Source organism: Anguilla rostrata, chromosome 14 (genome assembly GCF_018555375.3).
Source record: "Anguilla rostrata isolate EN2019 chromosome 14, ASM1855537v3, whole genome shotgun sequence".
Taxonomy (NCBI): domain Eukaryota; kingdom Metazoa; phylum Chordata; class Actinopteri; order Anguilliformes; family Anguillidae; genus Anguilla; species Anguilla rostrata.
The window spans coordinates 29,793,193-29,813,022 of NC_057946.1; the positions used below are offsets into that span (position 1 = coordinate 29,793,193).

The 19,830-nt window shown below is 45.0% G+C and overlaps 1 long non-coding RNA gene across 3 annotated transcripts; it reads right to left on the minus strand.

Annotated features, from left to right (window-relative positions):
* Positions 1 to 225: 225 nt before the first annotated feature.
* On the minus strand, positions 226 to 19,800 carry LOC135239411 (uncharacterized). 3 transcript variants are annotated; one of them, XR_010325366.1, is made up of 4 exons: positions 15,801 to 19,800; positions 14,503 to 14,583; positions 5,217 to 5,267; positions 3,132 to 4,158 (listed from the first exon to the last, which is right to left on the minus strand). It is a non-coding gene; the product is annotated as an uncharacterized LOC135239411 (long non-coding RNA). The 3 variants fall into 3 exon arrangements; XR_010325367.1 differs by lacking the exon at positions 3,132 to 4,158 and adding an exon at positions 226 to 358 and having other exon boundaries at positions 14,503 to 19,800; XR_010325365.1 differs by having other exon boundaries at positions 14,503 to 19,800.
* Between the last annotated feature and the right edge of the window lie 30 nt (positions 19,801 to 19,830).

The window sequence follows — 19,830 nt, forward strand, 5'->3', positions numbered from 1 at the left end:
CCCATAGCATGGGGATGCCTTGATTACCAGACAGAGAGACATAATAAATATGAACTATTAAGTTTAAATGGAGGGAGGGGGCAGAGGTAAATATGAATGCATCACATATATGAGTGGGCCTATATACATGAAAACATGAATGTGCCACAGACACACACAATGAGATGTTAGCGGTTTTTCAGTATACTGGATGGGCTTTGTATTTTTCATCAAGCTAATTTTTATTCTCATTGTCCAATTAAGCATTTAAGAATCAGCTGACGAGTACTCGTTACTGGAGAAAACGGTCCCACCCCTAGCCTGGAGACGCAGGCATGGAGACACGGGTCTGATGCAGTAGGATCGGGCATTAAAAAATCTGTAAATAAAACATAATAAATATATATATTTGAATGCACAGCCCTAGCATAGATGCCTGCAAGTCTGTGCCGTCCTAAATCATGTGGGCTGAATTATTCACTTTTATTCCTTAATAATAGATTTCAAATTTATGTTTAACATTGCCAGCCCCCCAAACTGCAGTCTCCTCCTATCCCATGGGCTGAATACACTTTATCAGCGAATAACGAGATTCAAACCTAGTTTACAAGTCCCTACCCGTCCCCCAAACTGCAGTCAACGCCTTCCATGGTGGAACAGCTGTGATCAGTGCGCATGAGAACCGCTCTGTGTCGGTAAAGGCTGGGACAGTGAGCTGAACGCGCTCTGTGTCGGTAAAGGCTGGGACAGTGAGCTGAACGCGCTCGTGTCGGTAAGGCTGGACAGTGAGCTGAACGCGCTCTGTGTCGGTAAAGGCTGGGACAGTGAGCTGAACGCGCTCTGTGTCGGTAAAGGCTGGGACAGTGAGCTGAACGCGCTCTGTGTCGGTAAAGGCTGGGACAGTGAGCTGAACGCGCTCTGTGTCGGTAAAGGCTGGGACAGTGAGCTGAACGCGCTCTGTGTGTCGGTAAAGGCTGGGACAGTGAGCTGAACGCGCTCTGTGTGTCGGTAAAGGCTGGGACAGTGAGCTGAACGCTCTGTGTCGGTAAAGGCTGGGACAGTGAGCTGAACGCTCTGTGTGTCGGTAAAGGCTGGGACAGTGAGCTGAACGCGCTCTGTGTCGGTAAAGGCTGGGACAGTGAGCTGAACGCGCTCTGTGTCGGTAAAGGCTGGGACAGTGAGCTGAACGCGCTCTGTGTCGGTAAAGGCTGGGACAGTGAGCTGAACGCTCTGTGTCGGTAAAGGCTGGGACAGTGAGCTGAACGCGCTCTGTGTGTCGGTAAAGGCTGGGACAGTGAGCTGAACGCGCTCTGTGTCGGTAAAGGCTGGGACAGTGAGCTGAACGCGCTCTGTGTGTCGGTAAAGGCTGGGACAGTGAGCTGAACGCGCTCTGTGTCGGTAAAGGCTGGGACAGTGAGCTGAACGCGCTCTGTGTGTCGGTAAAGGCTGGGACAGTGAGCTGAACGCGCTCTGTGTCGGTAAAGGCTGGGACAGTGAGCTGAACGCGCTCTGTGTGTCGTAAAGGTGGGACAGTGAGCTGAACGCGCTCTGTGTCGGTAAAGGCTGGGACAGTGAGCTGAACGCGCTCTGTGTCGTAAAGGCTGGGACAGTGAGCTGAACGCGCTCTGTGTCGGTAAAGGCTGGGACAGTGAGCTGAACGCGCTCTGTGTCGGTAAAGGCTGGGACAGTGAGCTGAACGCGCTCTGTGTCGGTAAAGGCTGGGACAGTGAGCTGAACGCGCTCTGTGTGTCAGTAAAGGCTGGGACAGTGAGCTGAACGCGCTCTGTGTCGGTAAAGGCTGGGACAGTGAGCTGAACGCGCTCTGTGTCGGTAAAGGCTGGGACAGTGAGCTGAACGCGCTCTGTGTCGGTAAAGGCTGGGACAGTGAGCTGAACGCGCTCTGTGTCGGTAAAGGCTGGGACAGTGAGCTGAACGCGCTCTGTGTCGGTAAAGGCTGGGACAGTGAGCTGAACGCGCTCTGTGTCGGTAAAGGCTGGGACAGTGAGCTGAACGCGCTCTGTGTCGGTAAAGGCTGGGACAGTGAGCTGAACGCGCTCTGTGTGTCGGTAAAGGCTGGGACAGTGAGCTGAACGCGCTCTGTGTCGGTAAAGGCTGGGACAGTGAGCTGAACGCGCTCTGTGTCGGTAAAGGCTGGGACAGTGAGCTGAACGCGCTCTGTGTGTCGGTAAAGGCTGGGACAGTGAGCTGAACGCTCTGTGTCGGTAAAGGCTGGGACAGTGAGCTGAACGCTCTGTGTCGGTAAAGGCTGGGACAGTGAGCTGAACGCGCTCTGTGTCGGTAAAGGCTGGGACAGTGAGCTGAACGCGCTCTGTGTCGTAAAGGCTGTGACAGTGAGCTGAACGCGCTCTGTGTCGGTAAAGGCTGGGACAGTGAGCTGAACGCGCTCTGTGTCGGTAAAGGCTGGGACAGTGAGCTGAACGCTCTGTGTCGGTAAAGGCTGGGACAGTGAGCTGAACGCGCTCTGTGTCGGTAAAGGCTGGGACAGTGAGCTGAACGCTCTGTGTCGGTAAAGGCTGGGACAGTGAGCTGAACGCGCTCTGTGTGTCGGTAAAGGCTGAGACAGTGAGCTGAACGCGCTCTGTGTCTGTAAAGGCTGGGACAGTGAGCTGAACGCGCTCTGTGTCGGTAAAGGCTGGGACAGTGAGCTGAATGCGCTCTGTGTGTCGGTAAAGGCTGGGACAGTGAGCTGAACGCGCTCTGTGTCGGTAAAGGCTGGGACAGTGAGCTGAACGCGCTCTGTGTCGGTAAAGGCTGGGACAGTGAGCTGAACGCGCTCTGTGTCGGTAAAGGCTGGGACAGTGAGCTGAACGCGCTCTGTGTCGGTAAAGGCTGGGACAGTGAGCTGAACGCGCTCTGTGTGTCGGTAAAGGCTGGGACAGTGAGCTGAACGCGCTCTGTGTCGGTAAAGGCTGGGACAGTGAGCTGAACGTGCTCTGTGTCGGTAAAGGCCTGAAGCCAAACAGCCTGTGGGCTGGCCTGCGCAGAGACCGCTGTGCCCGGAGCTCGGGGCTGAAACTGCGTCGTTACGCGCCTGTGTGAGCGCGAGCGCAGACGCTGTTCTCCTACACAACCCTGGGGGGTGTGAACGAGCCGTCTGCGTGGCCCTGCGCTTCCCCTGCCCCCCCCCCCCTCCCTCAAACTGCCAGACAGCGCCTAATGGATACTTACAAAGAGACATAAATCAACCACTGGAGGCACTAAAGCTGCAGATTCAGAGTGTAAATATGCACCTGAGTCTGTGATCGCATGCACACTGCACACGTGCGTTACGCATACACGCTTGTGAACACTTACACAAATATACACACACATTACGTATAAACACATAAACATACATGTGCACATACTCGCATGCAAATTATGCACACACATACTCACTCACACATACACACACAAACACATTTACAAGGTATACCAAAAAACACAGAATACTGATATGGACACACGCAAAACATGCACAGAAGCCTCATTACTGTTTTCACTGTTACCAGCTACAACACAATATAAACGCATAACAGATACAGGCAAAAGTGCATATGCACGCATGTACAAATACACTTGTAAGCACACATACTGTATGCTTGCAGGCCACTGGCCCATTGTACATACAAACATGGCAGCAGTGTAGTGCAGTGTCCAGGGTACCGGGATTGTTATTCAGAGGTTGCAGGTTTAGTTCCTAGGTGGAGCCAATGCCCTTGTGCCCTTGAGTAAGGTACTTAACCGGAATTGCATCAGTAAATATCCAGCTATATAAATTGATTACGTGTCAGAAACGTATGTCAAAAGCTGTGTAGGATACTCTGGATGAGAGAGAAGTCTGCTATGTTTATATGAAAATGTAAACACATGAACACAGATGTACATAAAAAACAGAAACACAAACTCTCTTACAACAGCACATGCATATGTGCATGCGCACAAACACACACACTTACACACACACACTCAGAGTGAGTAAACCCATTTATGTTAGAACAACAGAATGCACTCAGCACTGTAACCCTGCAATGAAACCTGGGCCCCAGACCACTTCCCTGTGTTTAATTCATGCCTGCGGATGTGTTGGGGCGCTCTAGGTGGAAGGACTGATGGGCTGGTGTTGAGACCAGGGGGCTGGGAGTTCAGCTTTCTCAAAGGGAAGCCCAGAGTGAAGATCTGCAGGATCAGAGAGTCTGCTCAGGGGTGGCCTGTGACTGTCCCACCATTGAGAAACGCTGCAGCACCAGATCCGTCCTGTTTAAATAGCTGTTGTGAGCAGAACAGTGCTTTTGAAAACATTTTTAAAAACTGCGAGCCTGCTAATGTCGTTAGCTACCACTGATTGACCAATAAATAATTGAAAAATGGACAGATGGACAGATAGGTAGGCAGACGGAAGGATGGACAGACAGATAAAATAAAAGCATATGCATAGATTGATTGACAGGCAGACCAGTTTCGAGATAAAACTGTGATGTGTTCCTGTTTTAGTGCTATACGTAAGTGCACAAGCTCCACTGAATTTCTTTTCTTCCCCTTCTGTTTGGCTCTGCTTTGGACGATCCCCACCCACTAAACCCCCCCCCCCCCCCCCTTCACCTCAGACCTCAATAACTGACCTCAGAATACAGCAGCTCTTTTGTGTCAAAAGCTAAAGCTAACCCAGATCTGGGCTGTGTGCTGAGCTCCCTTCAGCAGGCACAAGTCTGGAGTCTGCTAAAGTTTCATAAGAGAGTAAATCTTCACACCCCTGAGCCACATGCACGCTTCTATGGGTTTTTGTTTGTCTCACTTCCTAAAAAAGGGATCTTTCTCTCTTGCCGCATGCTGTAATTTCTACAATCTTTGTTAGACATCCATAATTTAGGCACACATCATGTTCAGGATTTGAATTGCACCTTTGCTGAACATTTTGCATGAGGTATGACATCTAGGCAATGTCCTCATTTTCCAATATTGTTTTGACATTTTCATGTTTGTCACATAAAATATAATTTGAACTGTCAAAGGCCATTCATGTTAAGTGTACAGTATAATTGGGAAAGCTACTAACGTCCAACAAATCTGGAATTTGGGACATTCTGAAAATATTATAGACACGTACTGCCGTTTTTTCTGTGAACCTGTTTAGAACCATTACAGTTCTAAGGCTCTCTGGGGAATTGTTCTTGCATTATCTCACAAACAAAATGGAAATGTAATCAGAATGTTTCTGTTAGTGTGGCTGCGCTCACCTCGATTGCCTTGTCATCAAAGAGAAGCTTAACGTTTTCTCCGGAACTTCCCTAGAAAAGAGAAGCAGAGCAGTTCTGTTGAAATGCGCCTCCTCTTCTGTCTCTGACTGTCAACATATGCATCTCATAAATACTGTCCCTCTCTCCCCCGTCTCTCTGTTCTTCTCTCCCTCTCTCTCTTTGCCTCTGTCTCTCTCTCCGCCTCTCCCTCTCCCTCTCCCTCTCTCTCTCCCTCTCTCCCTCTTTCTCTCTCTCCCTCTATTGGCCTGAGTCTCTCGCTCTCTCTCTCTCCTCTTCCCTCTTCCCACCTTCCTTCCCTCTCTTCCCTTTATGCAAACCTGTGCCAGCACAGTGAAAACAGCGTAATTGCTTCCTTAACTTTCATTGGCACAATTCTGGTCCTCATGTTGACAAACCCCAATAACAGTATAAAAATATCAATGAATAAAAGCTGAGATCTGAACTTTACTATATATATATATATATATATATATATGTATATATATAGGCACATGTCTGTTTTTCAAAGTGTTTGAATTTCAGTCCAAGATGACAAAGTGTTTTTATTTTAAGCACAAATAAAGCATGGAGGGGAAAAATAAGCAAAAGGTGCAGAGAAGGGGCGTTATTAAGAACAGTGCTAATGCCTTGGTTTTTTTTTAGTAAACAGATTGTGACTTTGTTTTCGTACCTCATGAATCAAAAGAGCAGTTTTTTTTAATTTATTACAACAGTGTGCTGAAATGGAAGCCATAAGTTCTTTTACCCGAAACAGTCTTCAGGGTACTTCAGAGTTTACTCTGTTGTGCTTTTGCCCTTCCTGCCACAGCCCCCCTATGCAAAATGAAATCTTCAAAGTAGACTGAGGGCTCAGGCTGTATTCATGTTGGCTGTCGGCCTTGCAGCTCCAGCTCCCTAGGCACAGCCTCTCGCATGTGCCTGCGCAGCTGGAGCAGTCAGAGCATCTGCAGTGTCCGAGGTCCTCTCAGTGCTGCAGTCCTTTCAGTCCTCAATTTACTGAACAAGAATGACCAATATAGTCTGTGTGTTAGAAATGTGTGCGTGTGTGTTAGAAGTGTGTGTGTGTGTGTGTGCGCGTTTGTATGTATGTGTGTGCGTGCGCGTGTGTGTGTGCGTGCGTGCGTGCGTGCGCGTGTGTGTGTGTTAGAAATGGAGCATGCTGCACACTGCAATTCACCAGTCACCAGCTGGGCTGTTTTCATTAGACAAAGCTTTTTGTTTTGGTTTCTGAGTACAAAAATAGAAGGCGGAAAAAGAAGTAGGCGGGGCTTTTCCTGTGTGTGTGCGTGTGTGTGTCTTCGTGTTCGTAGAAGAGAGTACTGTGTGCTTATCAAGGGGTCAGCAAAAACCAAAAGAATAAAACTTATGAGCAGAGTAATATTTTCATATAAACATGAGGAGTACACCTGAAAGAAGAATCCTGGTATGAAGGAGAAGGAAGGAGAAACATACAAACACACACACACATGCAGCACACACATACAAACACACACACACATGCAGCACACACATACAACACACACACACATGCAGCACACACATACAAACACAACACACATCACACACACACATGCAGCACACACATACAAACACACACACACATGCAGCACACACATACAAACACACACACACATGCAGCACACACATACAAACACACACACACATGCAGCACACACATACAAACACACACACATGCAGCACACACATACAAACACACACACACATGCAGCACACACATACAAACACACACACATGCAGCACACACATACAAACACACACACACATGCAGCACACACATACAAACACACATACAAACACACACACATGCAGCACACACATACAAACACACATACAAACACACACACATGCAGCACACACATACAAACACACACACACATATAGCACACACATACAAATACACACACACATGCAGCACACACGTACAAACACACACACACATGCAGCACATACATACAAACACACATACACATACATACAAACACACACACACATGCAGCACACACATACAAATACACATACATATACATAGAAACGCACATACACATACATACACACACACACAGGCACTTGCGCGCGCGCACACACACGCACACATGTACACACACACCAAGCTCTCAGCTGTTGGTCAGGCAGCAAAGATTGTAGTACAGCGCTCCTGATCCAAGCCAGCTGGGGGCACCCGGCTCTCTACTACGCGACCACAAAACACAGTAACGTTTTATTTATGTTTTATTTTCTTTAAATAATGAATTACTTCTATTGGTGTATCATTTTCACTATGACTTGCAGGATTTTGTTTCTCTGCTATTTAGCAACATTTTGGACGACATTGACAAAAAATCATTTTGATACCTATTTATTACCTCCATTAAATCCCAACACGGTTAGAAAAAAGAAATGTGAACCATTTGGTCACTGAGAAAAGGAGACGTCAATCTCGGGGTAGAGGGGACGGGGGGAGAAGGGAAAAGGGGGGAGAAGAAGCGAGAGGGGGCGGTGGACGCAGAAAGTGTGGGGCTCCTCTGCGCTAGCCTCGCCGGCTGAGCCCATGTGGGTTCCATTAGCCTCCATTCCGCAGTCTGTTTGCAGGGAACTCTCTCCCTCTCCCTCCAAAGCCCACGCTGCCTCCCCCGATTCAGGAACATCGTCCTGGATTTCACTGACTTTCACCGTCTTTCGACGTAAGCTTTACGGAGATGGAATGTCTTCTGTCCCCACTGTTTTTTTTTCCTTTCCGAAAAGTCAGATGGACTTAGAAATAAACGTCTAACAGGTTGTCCAAAGAAGACAACTGCAGTTGATGACTGACAAATCCTAAGAGCTGTGAAGAAAAACTCTAAAACAACAGTCAGTGACATCACCGGCAGTCTCCAGAGGGCAAGGGTGAAAATATCACAAGCCGCCATACGCAGAAGGCTTTAAGACCAGAATTATAGAGGCTACACTGCAAGATGCAACCCTAGCATCAGCAGCAAGAGTCAATATGTTTTATGGACAGATGAGACCTAAACAAACCTTTACCAAAGTGACTATTAAGTATAAAATGTATATTTCATGTATACGTAAGTATACTATGTTTCCACATGGGCAGACAGATTTTGTCTGTAAAGTACAGAGAAATTCCTCCAGCTTCATTGGCCAGCGTTTCATCCTGCAGCGAGACAATGACCCCAAACACACAGCCTACGCAGCAAATGGCATTCATCAGTGGGAAAAAGTGTGAAGTTTTGAACTGGCCAAGCCAGTCACCTGGTTTAAATCCAGTCGAGCATGCATTTCACTTGCTGAAGAGGAGACTGAAGACAGAAACCCCCAACACAAAGATCAGCGGAAAGTGTCTGCTTGAATGGCCTGAAAAGGCATTTCCAAAGAAGATAACAACCGGTGGTGATGTCACTGGGTCATAGACTTGATGCAGTTATTACATTTAAGGGCTATGCAACAAAATATTAGACTTTATTGCTTTGATTTACTTTTAAGTTCATCCGTTAACTTAATTTTGCACACCTGAAAATGGGGGGAATTAACACAAAAACAATTGTTTCTGTAAAATCGTAAAACATACGCTTGTAAATATAATGAATTAAAAGCTGATTGTCTGTACTTATGTGTCATATTCATCTTAACTGCTCCGATATTTTTTTAAGCTTCTGTAGTCTGTTCTGTCTTTTTTTCTAAAACAGATTTTGTACTCTTGCTGTTACCTGGCAGGGGTCACAGGTGTTAATTAGCTTAGCGCTAAACCTGGTGTAATGTATCAAAGTTCATTTTCTGAATTTCATGTTAAATATTGCACATTGTCCCTTTGAAATAAAGAAGGTAGAGCAATATTCAGAACACAATTCTTTCGCATGATTGCGCAGCATGTTGGGTTGGTAACACATTGGACTGAAATTTTCTCAGGTTTGTGCAATAGTGTTTTAAATAAATTAGACCAGGCCACGTTTGGGATAATTCCCCTCAGTAGTGCACTCTGTGACACTGACAGGGACGGGGCTGTGTTGCGCCAGAGGTCACACTGTTCTCACAGGCTCCGCCCACCTGTTCCCCAAACCCGCCCTGCCCAGCGCCGGGGCTTTCCAGAGCCTGTGAGAGACGCCCCACCCAGAGGGGGTCAGGTGACTTCCTGTGAGAGAGAGAGAGAGAGCACCGCACGGGCAAACCCGACCGGTTCTGTGGGATCTGCGTTACAGAGCGACCAGAACCCAGAAATGGAACGTGCTAATCCTGCAAACTCCAGAGAAAGGAAAGAAAGAGAAGCAGGAACTACAAGCAGTCAATGGTTTCTTACTCTTCATTCTCCTTTCTATTCTGTTTCTTCTTAAGAACTGGTTCCATTCCACACCCAAGTTTTCTTTACAACACAACAAGAAAAGTAAACGGAAAAAGGACGTGAGTGAGGTTATACTGGCGAGGGGGGACTGTAGGTGGTGATATTGGTTTCTATAGGAACAGGGTAAAAATGTACTTTTCTCTTTAGTCAGACCCCCCCAGTCCGTACAGCCAGCCCAGCTGCTAAGTGCTAAAGGAGCCCCCAGACCCTGCTCCCCACCCAAGGAAGCGGCCTGGCATGTTCTGGCCTGGCTCTGCGGTGGATGTGCGTCTCAAACAGAGAGGCTCTGAGCAGCTGCTGCTGCTGTAAATACTGGTGAAAACATAAGTTTGTTTCATTACTGACTGCAATCCGCTGGAAGTTCACTGTGGTTTGAAGGCTTATAGAAACATCTCAGATAAGGTGTTTCACCCAGGTCTGGCGAGCACACCTTTGTGACCCTCCACAGGCGATGCGCTTCTCCCCAGCACCCGCGAGCAAGCGGCCAGCTACCGGACCGCCATCAGCACCTGCCGCCGGTCCGCCAGCGTGTGCACACGGGAGCGGCAGTGGTCCGCTAGCCGGTGGACAGTTCACCGGCCGCTTTGCGTTCTTTTAGCGGCTGATTTTCATCTCGGCCATCGCGCCCCTCCGGCCCGCTGACGGACCGCCGTAGGGCCGGTTTGCGAATCCTGGCGGCCCAGCCGCTGGTGCCGACGGCGGGCCGTCAGCGGGAAGGCAGCGGACGCTGGACAGATAACGTTTATTACCGTTACTATTCCTTCTGCGGTTTTCTCCGTGGGGTCTTGTTGATCCAGTCAGATCCAGTCTGATCCGGTTTGATTTGATAGGGTCGTATCGTGTTATAAGGCTGGTGGAGATTTAAAAAGTCTGGGTGATGGCTTTAAAATATTTGCTGGAGTATTTTGTTCAGTGTGAACTGCCAAGGTTCTGAAGTTTCCAGACCACGCTGCTGCTGTGGTCTCAGATTCAACATTTAAAATCCAGAGTTGATGCTGAGACCAAGTCATGACTCACTATCATAGCAACAGTCATTCGGTTTGTGCACTCGCGGTTTTAATCCGAACCGGGCTTTGCCCCGCAAAATGGCGGCTCATCCAGGGGGGAGGAGTTGTGGGGTCAGGGACCCTTGGCTGAACCCCACAGAAGCGTCCCTTTTTTTGGGAGGCTGTTCCGGATTTTTCCTGGGGCTTAGGCCCGGGCGTACGCGTCGGCTGCAGTGCTTCTGCTGTGGGGGCAGGATGGGTGATTCCAAAATTGTGGAGAAAAAAAGGAAAATAAAATTGTGTACGTGTGTATATGTACAAAATTGGTGTGTGTATAGCTGGGAATGTGTGTGCGTGTGCCTGTGCGCAAGTGTGTGTGTGTGTGAGCATGTGTGTGCGCGCATGTACAGCATGTGTGTGTGGGGCTGTGCGTGTGCGTGTATGTGTTCTGAAGTAGAAGAAAGAGGCTGTTGGGGAAGGTGTGTCCTGCCGTTTCTGAAATGTGGTGGAGCTGGTTTGTAAGCGACAGCAGTAATAGGTAGGACACGGGAACACATCCCTGACTAGGGTAACTCTCCTAATCTCAGTACCGGCCAGAGGACCGATCTGGAGACAAAAGCTGGGTTTACTGAGCAGCGTATGTAACAGTGGAGCTGAGATATGGGTAAACTACCACAGAAACAATCAAAACATACTTGACAATGATTGTAAAAAAAAAGGCCATTTCAGTTTCACTCTGTAGAAGCAGGAAAACTCAAGAGAGGATACTTTGTGAGATCAGAGCAGTTTCAAGAGTTAAATCAGGGCCAAAGTTTTAATGTATGCAAAAATACGCACTGAAGATTAACAAAGGAAACAGTCTATCACTTTTTTTAATTCTCTTTGTTAAAGCAACATATTTTTAAAAATGCGACCATTTAAAGCTTCTGATAAGAAGTATGTTGTTCCAGGTAAAATTATCGGTTCTTTTATTCTTAATATCATCTGCTGAATTGTCACACCGGTGATTATGTGTGGGGGGCATGATTTTTCTAAAAAGCGGATTGATGCTCAATTATTGTAATCCATTCCCTTTAATGCAAAATGAAATTACTCGAAATGAAAATAGCTATCAGCTTTTTAATAAGGAGGAAAGGTTAACAAGTCTTGTGGGTTCCAGCTGGCAGTCTCTGAGTTACTGAGTTATTGCAGCATCTTCATAGAGATGGTGGCACAAATACCGCCGTGGAAATTGTCCCCTCTCCCCCTTAAATCAAACGCTGTAATCTCCAGACTGGCCTTGTGGTCTCCACAGATACCATGCGTCAGGCGCGCCGAAACCTGGGAACCTCAGGTTTGGTGGAGAAGCAGGCTATGCCTTTCTGCTCTGAAGTGAAGGTCAGTGCCTTGCACCACGGAGAGAGATCATTCTGGTAACGTAGGGTGACGCTGGAGATGGGCTTAATGACATAAATCACCTTAATTAAAAAGGGTTAATACCTCTAAATACGTTGCATTACCGGGTTTGGACAGACAAGACCACGGTCCGTAACTGGGGGTCCATTTTGTTACCGTATGGTTTGTTGCCTGTATTAATCTGTGGTTGAAATGGGATGGTAGAGCAGTCTGACCACCAAACTTCTGATCACCTACTTCTTTGTCAGTGGCACGTTCTGGAACGTTCTCAGGTTCTGCCAGTGTACCGCTTTTACCTTTTCCACCCCGACTCCTGTTCCACGCTGGTGAAGAGCTAGCAAGCAGTTTGACGTGTATTCAATCTATCCATCATTACACTATTCAAATGTTTTCATTTATTAACAGTATATAATTAATTTGCTTACCAGACACCAGTGACACAGCTTAAATATACCATATATTTATTCAGTTAGACACTCCATACTAAAGCTCTTCTGGTTAATTCTCTTGATAAAGAGTACAGCAATGTTGCCACAACTGGTATTTGAACCTGGAACCTCTAAGAATTAAGTTAAGTTCTTCAACCACTCCACACTGCCACCGAATGTTCCCATTGCCATTTTAGTTTTGGTGACCGCCAAACTCATATCATGGCATATCAGTGATTTAAAAAAAAAAAAAGAAAGAAAAACAATTGCCTAATTTCCTTACTCAAATGGTCAGGGCATATTTTTTGTGCTGCAGCTAGGCTAAATCTATCTCTCAAATCTCTGCTTACTAAAGTTAGGAAATAAATGGAATTGCAAAGGTCTTTGTGAATAATTTTCTCTCTGCCCTGCACGCTTCCTGACAGAATGGCACAGTGACAGAGGGGCATTATGGGTAAGTACAGGAAGTCTGCAGTGTGACAAATCAATAAGGGAACAGGCCATTTAACCAGGGGGGTTGCAGGTTTAATTCCCTTTCGTGGACTGTTGTTGTACCCTTGGGAAATTGTACTTTGCCTGACATACAGCCATATAACTGGATAAAGTGGGCTGTGTAAGTCACATTAGATGAAGCTGTACGCTAAGCTAATACAGGATGTAAAAATAAACAAACAGCCATGCAGAACACAGGATGGAGTGGCTGGCTGTCTTCTCTGTGTCACAATTCCACTTTGGGGACTCACTTTCATAACCACACATGCATATCGCACACATAAATGTGTGCACACACACACACCAACCCACACACAGACTCACATGCACACAGATGTACACCAGTCACTCACACACACATTACTGAACACACCTAAAAGAAATAATGCCCTATTTTGTTCTCTGGGGCAATAATGCCCTATTTTTTTTCCATTCCAGAAACATAATAATAATAATAATTACTGCACTGCATGGCTAGATGTATGGGGACACCTGAGATCCAATATCTCATCCAAAACTATGGGCATTAATATGGAGTTGGTCCACCTTTTCTGCTATAACAACCACCACTATTCAGGGAAGGCTTTATACTACATGCTGGAGCATTGCTGCAGGGATTTCCTTCCATTCAGCCAGAGGAGCATTAGTAAGGTCAGGCACTGATTGGACGATAAGGTCTTACTCGAGTTGGCTTCCTAATTGATCCCCAGGTTGTTGGATGGGGATGAGGTCAGGGCTCTGTGCAGGCCAGTCAAATTCTTCCACACCATTCTGAACAAAACCATTTCTATTTTCTCGCCGTACGTCCGGGGGCACTGTCATGCTGAAACAGGAAATGGCCTTCCCCAAAGTGCTGGGGAAGCACAGAATCATCTAGAACGTGATAGTATGCTGTAGCATTAAGTTTTGCCTTAAGTGGAACACAGGGGCCTAGCCCAAATATGAAAAACAGCCCCAGACCAATGGGTGTCCAGATACTTTTGGTCATATAGTGTATATTTTATAATATTATATATTATTGGTTTCAATGCTGTTTTACTGTACAGCCAGATGGACGTAGGGGGCCTTGAGAGATTTCACAGTAGTCTAAGATCATAAGACTAAAAACAAAAACTCAGCATTAATTAAACATACTAATCACAGGCATATTTTTAAACTGCTTTTTGATGCCACGTGCAGGTTTGGTTACAAACCTCACTAATGATCTCATAGACTAAAAAAACTGCTCCTCTGAAAACTCAAGTTCAAGCAGTGTGTGTCTGTGGCCACAAGTTGGTCATCTGTATGTTCAAGCGCATGCAAGTGTGTGTGTGTCTCTGCATATGTGTGTGTGTGCTGACGTGTGTGGATACATGCGAGTCATTAGTATGTTCATGTGCATTCCTGTGTGTTTGTGTATGCGTGTCTTTGCATGTGTACATGTGTGTGTTTGTGTGCAGTGTCTGCCCCAGCAGTATAACGGTCCTACCGGAATGCTACGTTACCACTGGTTTGGTACCATTGAGGGGGATGTGTCCAAACCCACCCTAACCCTGTTTTAATAACCCAGGGTACATCCACATTCACATACGTGAAGAATTCCGGGAATTCCACAAATACAGCCGCCTTACCCAATTAGTGAATGCGTCCTAGAGCATTCCTGGAAAGTTCATGTCAACATTCCCAGTGCCTGAATCGGTTTCCTGGATGTCCTGTGAAAATTGCAGGAACAGTGTTGAGAATGTCATTCCGTTTTTGTTATTCCAGGTTAAGAATAGAATTTTAATGAGGTATTGTCATTGGCATGGTAATTTTATCAGAACAGTTAGCAATACTAAACAAATCCGGTATTTCAATTCTTGCATTTGGAACATTCTTTATTATTGACACGCACCTTTCATGGCTAAATGATAATAATTAGGGGGTGTAAGTCTGTATTCACAATTACGTAGTGTTTTTCTGTGATTTCGCCAGAAATTCTTTGGAAACCTGTGTGTGTGTGTGTGTGTGGAATATGATCTCTAAACATTTGGTGTCTATTGGGCAAAGCTGAGAAGCATGGTGTGGTATGGTGTAGTTTCTTTGAGGAAATGGAATATACTGCAAAATATATTGACTATTTGGAAAATGTATATTTCAGAGCAATGCATTTAGTAAAAACAAAAAGACCATCCCTGTATTTTCCCATATATTGAAACACATTCACATTTAAGTGTTTCAATATATTTTATAAGCATAATAATATAGTTTTTCAATATAGTGCCATACAGCCTGTTCCACTTCTGTAAGGGTTGTGAGGGAAAATGTCCAGGCCTTTGGTTGGGCAGGCAGCTGACTGCTGTGAGATGCCAGGGAGTAGCTGAATCTTCTTTCTCCGTCTCCTCCCTCCCTGCTTCCCTTCTTCTCTGACTATCTCTCCCTCTGTCTGTTTGTCTCAGTAGATATCTGTCTCTCTATTTCAGTTTCTCCCGATCCTTCTGTAAGCCCTTCTCTTCTCCTGTCTCTCCCCCTCTGTCTCATTCTCTACCGCTTGCTCTTTCACTCCCTTTTTCAGTTTCAGTTTCAGAGGTGCTGTACTGGCATGACATAGGACAGGACTGGCACACATGTGACAACAAACAGCATCCAATCAGAAGGCTGAACTCTGACAGCTTCCAAACGAAACGTGACACTATGACTGCTGTTTGTAGGGATATAGTGAATCACAGAAGTCATGATAAGAGCAGGAAAATGTGGTGGTAACACTTGCAGTAATTCAGCGTACACACAGGGGTACCGGATATGCCCATAGCATCCAGTTGCAATGGTTGACCCTTCAGTCAGTCTACGCAGAGTCATAAATCTCTTCCTCTCAGTCAGCCCCAACCTTTCCTCCGTGTGCGTGACTGCATCTTTAAGAAGCCAGTGTGTGCCGTTGTGGTGAACACACCTGCACTCCCAGGCACGCAGATTCGTCTCAACAGGTCACAGGAAGAGAACGTTCCATTGGGGTTGGGCTATAACACACAAACACACACAAGCACACACATTCGTAAGACATACATACGCCTGCACTCATGCATGCACACTTACATTCCCTCTCTCTCTCTCATACACACACATGCGCACACACAAGCCTCTACGTACATGTGCACGTGCACACTGAACTGTACCCACATGCATGGACACACTTAAAAATGTACACACACGCACACACACACACAGTTCATTAGATGATCACATCCAGACAGCTTGTGCACTACATTGTCCCCAGATTCATTGGCTGATTCATGATGTCATAGCATAGCAGGTCTGGGGGAGCCCTGGGTATTTGTAGGATGTGTCATTTATCTCAGTATTTAAGCTTTTTATCCCCAGTGTTTGCTCAAACATTGATCATCACTTCTAAGCTCATGTGGTGTTCCACCTGGTGTTAGCTATGACTAACCTTGTTGCACACAAACAATATGATGTCATTTTGTCATGGGGAAGCTATCACTAAACCAGCTCTCAAACACAGCCCTGCAAAGGTAAAAACAGACTAATCATCTGTCTTACTCAACTTCCTGGAGTAAATAATAGCTTCCAACACTGTGGCACTGCATGAAAAAACTTGCTATTTATTGTTGGAAAGAATTGTGTGTGTGTGTGTGTGTGTGTGTGTGTGTGTGACCAAGCAAGGGGGGGGCAGTCAAGTTAAGCTAAAAGCACAAATCTATAACTTTTTCTTTTTTTAATGGAGCACTAATGCAAACAGGCTAGTATAAATTACCTGACCAAACAGGCTAGCTCACTAGCTACTTTGTTGTAAAAATGTGTTGTACGAAGTTGGCATTAGCTAGCTAGATTAGTTTGTAACATAAGCAAACTTGAGTTACCTGTGAGTTTGTGGGACTAAATTAACTCGAGTGCGATGAAGATACGAACAGACAGTACATGGCTAGCAAATTTAGCTCTAGCAAGTTATTCCCAAATAACAGCGCGTTATTTAGCCAGCTAGTGAGCGCTCTTGTTTACTCGTAGCCAAATAAGTAAATAAACAATATTATAGAAAACTAATTTTAGTCTCTGATGTCACATAAAATGGCTATGACTGGCTATGTATAATAGTCACAATTTGCTTCAAGTTGGCTGGCTACCACAGTAAAACAGTGCCGTAACAATTGAATCGGTTGAAGTTGTAGGAGTTTATTCTGCTCCTGTAATTGTTTCAGGTGACCTAAGTCAGACAAACAAGTCTTGTTGCGGTTGCACACTGGCACAAGCGTTCCAGTCGGTTGTCTTGACATGTACTGTTAACTGCAGAGCAGCGGCTCTCTCGCCCAGCCGCCATGTCTGATTGTTGTACACTTAGGGATAAGGTTCTAACCAGTGCTGCCTGCTTGGCCGCTTTGTAGGTTGATCTATCAACTTTTGGCCTCCCCTAGCAACTTATTTTCCCAAAAAGCACCCAGCCACAAATTTAGCTGCTTTTTAAAATTAACTTGGAGACTTTTAGCGATGTTACTGACTGCGTAGTTTCTAGTCATGGTATCAACAGAAATGTAGATAGTGTCCCATAATTATTATCATCCCTCCATCAATGGCTTTAAGTATAAAAAGAAAATTCTACATGTATATTTTATATTTCTATACATATTTTACTTGACTATCTCAACTACTTGTTTAATACTACTTATTTACTTCAACCACTTCATCTAATAATGTGCTACAATTGTTTACTTAAGATATATTGCTACAATTGTTCAGAATTCAATTTTATTTGACAAATAACAAACGTTCAACAAAAATCTATGAAACAAATTTTTATGGCATTATGAAATGCTTTTTTTTCTGGAATTCAGTTTTTTTTTTTTTTTTTTTGTATTTTTGTATTTCCCAGATTTAGTTTCACTTTAATTAATCATTTTGTTTCATAGTTATGTTTACAAAAGGCGTGATAGATATCCTTTGTTTATTGAAATACTTTTTACAGTACTTAAGTACATTTTGGAGGCATCTACTATATAGCATACTAGAGTATTTGTAATTTTTTCCCTAAATCTGTCAACACTACTTTGAATGCAAAGGTTGGATTTGGATCCAAATTGTATGCTTCCTTCCTAACATTCCTTTCCTTGGCATCAAGGGGAAAATACCCAAAATGGCAGGATGAAATATGGCAGCCGCACCAAGTGGCGTTCAGTTGTTTTATGAAAAAGGAGGGAGCAATTATATTCCCTTGCTCCCTCAATTTTCCTCCCTCCCACCAAGAGTATACATTGCAAGCTTCAAGCAAAAAAGGAATCCCACAATGCAATGCTCCACACATGAAGAAGAGAGGATGAGTCAGTACACCGCTGTCAAAAGGAGGAGGCAGTATGTTTTTTTCATAGGATGAGTTTGGAAGGCTGCTGAATAGAGTTGAGCTTTGTCAGATGCTTTAACCTAGACATTCCTCACTAAATGGCACTGCAAAGACCGGCAATAGTGTTTTTAATAAGACCGACTGGTGGTTTTTACTACCACTCAAGATAATCTAGGGTAAGAGTTCTATGAATTATTCATGAACCTTCCAAAGACATCCTACAAAAAAAATTTGCTCACAGACCAGAGGGCTTTTCGGTTCCATTTTGGTTCCTCGTCTGTCCTCCCTTGCAGAGTTCCTGTTTTGTTCAGTTGTTTCACGTCACAAATTATGTGACAAAATATCTCACTCCAGGGAAAGCAGTAAGGGAACAGAATCCATGCAAACATTAGCCAGAATGCGATGTAGTGACATGACACTTCTATATTGGCTATAGAAAACCTCTTTCCGACGTTCTAACACCACACTTTACGGGAACTAGAAAGTACTCCGAGATCCAATTATCTCCATGGAAACATGTCTCTTGCCCGAGGAGGATGGGGGTTACAGGAGAGGTCAAGGCAAGTGGTTGCCTTGGAAACCGCACACATCGCTCAAGTTCTTGAGCCCGCCCTTTCTCCGAGTGGTGAACGGGGGAGGGCGGTTTTTAATTGGCTGAAATACTGCCGCTGGGCTCGGCTCGGCACCTCTGCCTCCTGACAGAACTCCCCGCTCTTAAAGGGGAAAAATACATAGAACCTTCAACCCCATTCATCAATTCCATATTTAGGCGACCGTCGCATGTGAACATTTCTGTCTGTGTAGCACAAACCACACTTTTGTAGCTCCATGCATTACACATATTTACAGCAGACAGGACAGATACCTGCCTACGTATAATTATTCTACAAAGCCTACGACCGTCTGCTCGTTTTTAATGATGCTGTTGGCATTACTATCGTTGTTGTTATTGCTGTTAATATTATTATTATTAGATATTATTAGTTTATTATGTCGTTCTAGGACTTACTAAAATCACCATGTGGCGACAGGAATAGCCTAAGCCCTCGGTGGTTTGCCAAATAATCTGCCAACTTTAAGAATTTGACAAAATTTTCTGTTATATTATCCGAAATAGGCTATGTTTTATTACTGGCGTATTTTCGGCGATGGCGAAGCCCCGTTTTGTACTGTAACTAGGCTATCGCTCCTTATGTCATTGTTATGTCAGGCAGCCATAGGATAAGCTCTGGTTCCAACCGCTCAACCTTTACAGTAAATTTAATTTAGAACGTTAAACGCACAAAGTAACTACATCTTTATTACAAGTGATGTCCCTTGAAAAGCATTTGGAGCGACCGATAGAGGATAAAGCTTACCGTTCGTTTACGGGTAGAGCACGTCACACCAAAAAATAAATTAATAAAAATAATTTATTAGCGGTAAAAACAGAAATAGCTGAGATTGTATTCAATCGAGAGACGCTGACATAGTTATACTATTTGGTGTATTAAAAGGGAACGCTACAAGTAGATAAAATCATCAAATTCCTACCCCGAGAGAGAATTAAATTGTCGGTAACTTTGCCAGCTAACGTAGGCTAACTGTACAACATCCAATGAGCGTCTCATTTTATGAGTGTGGACTGAGGAGT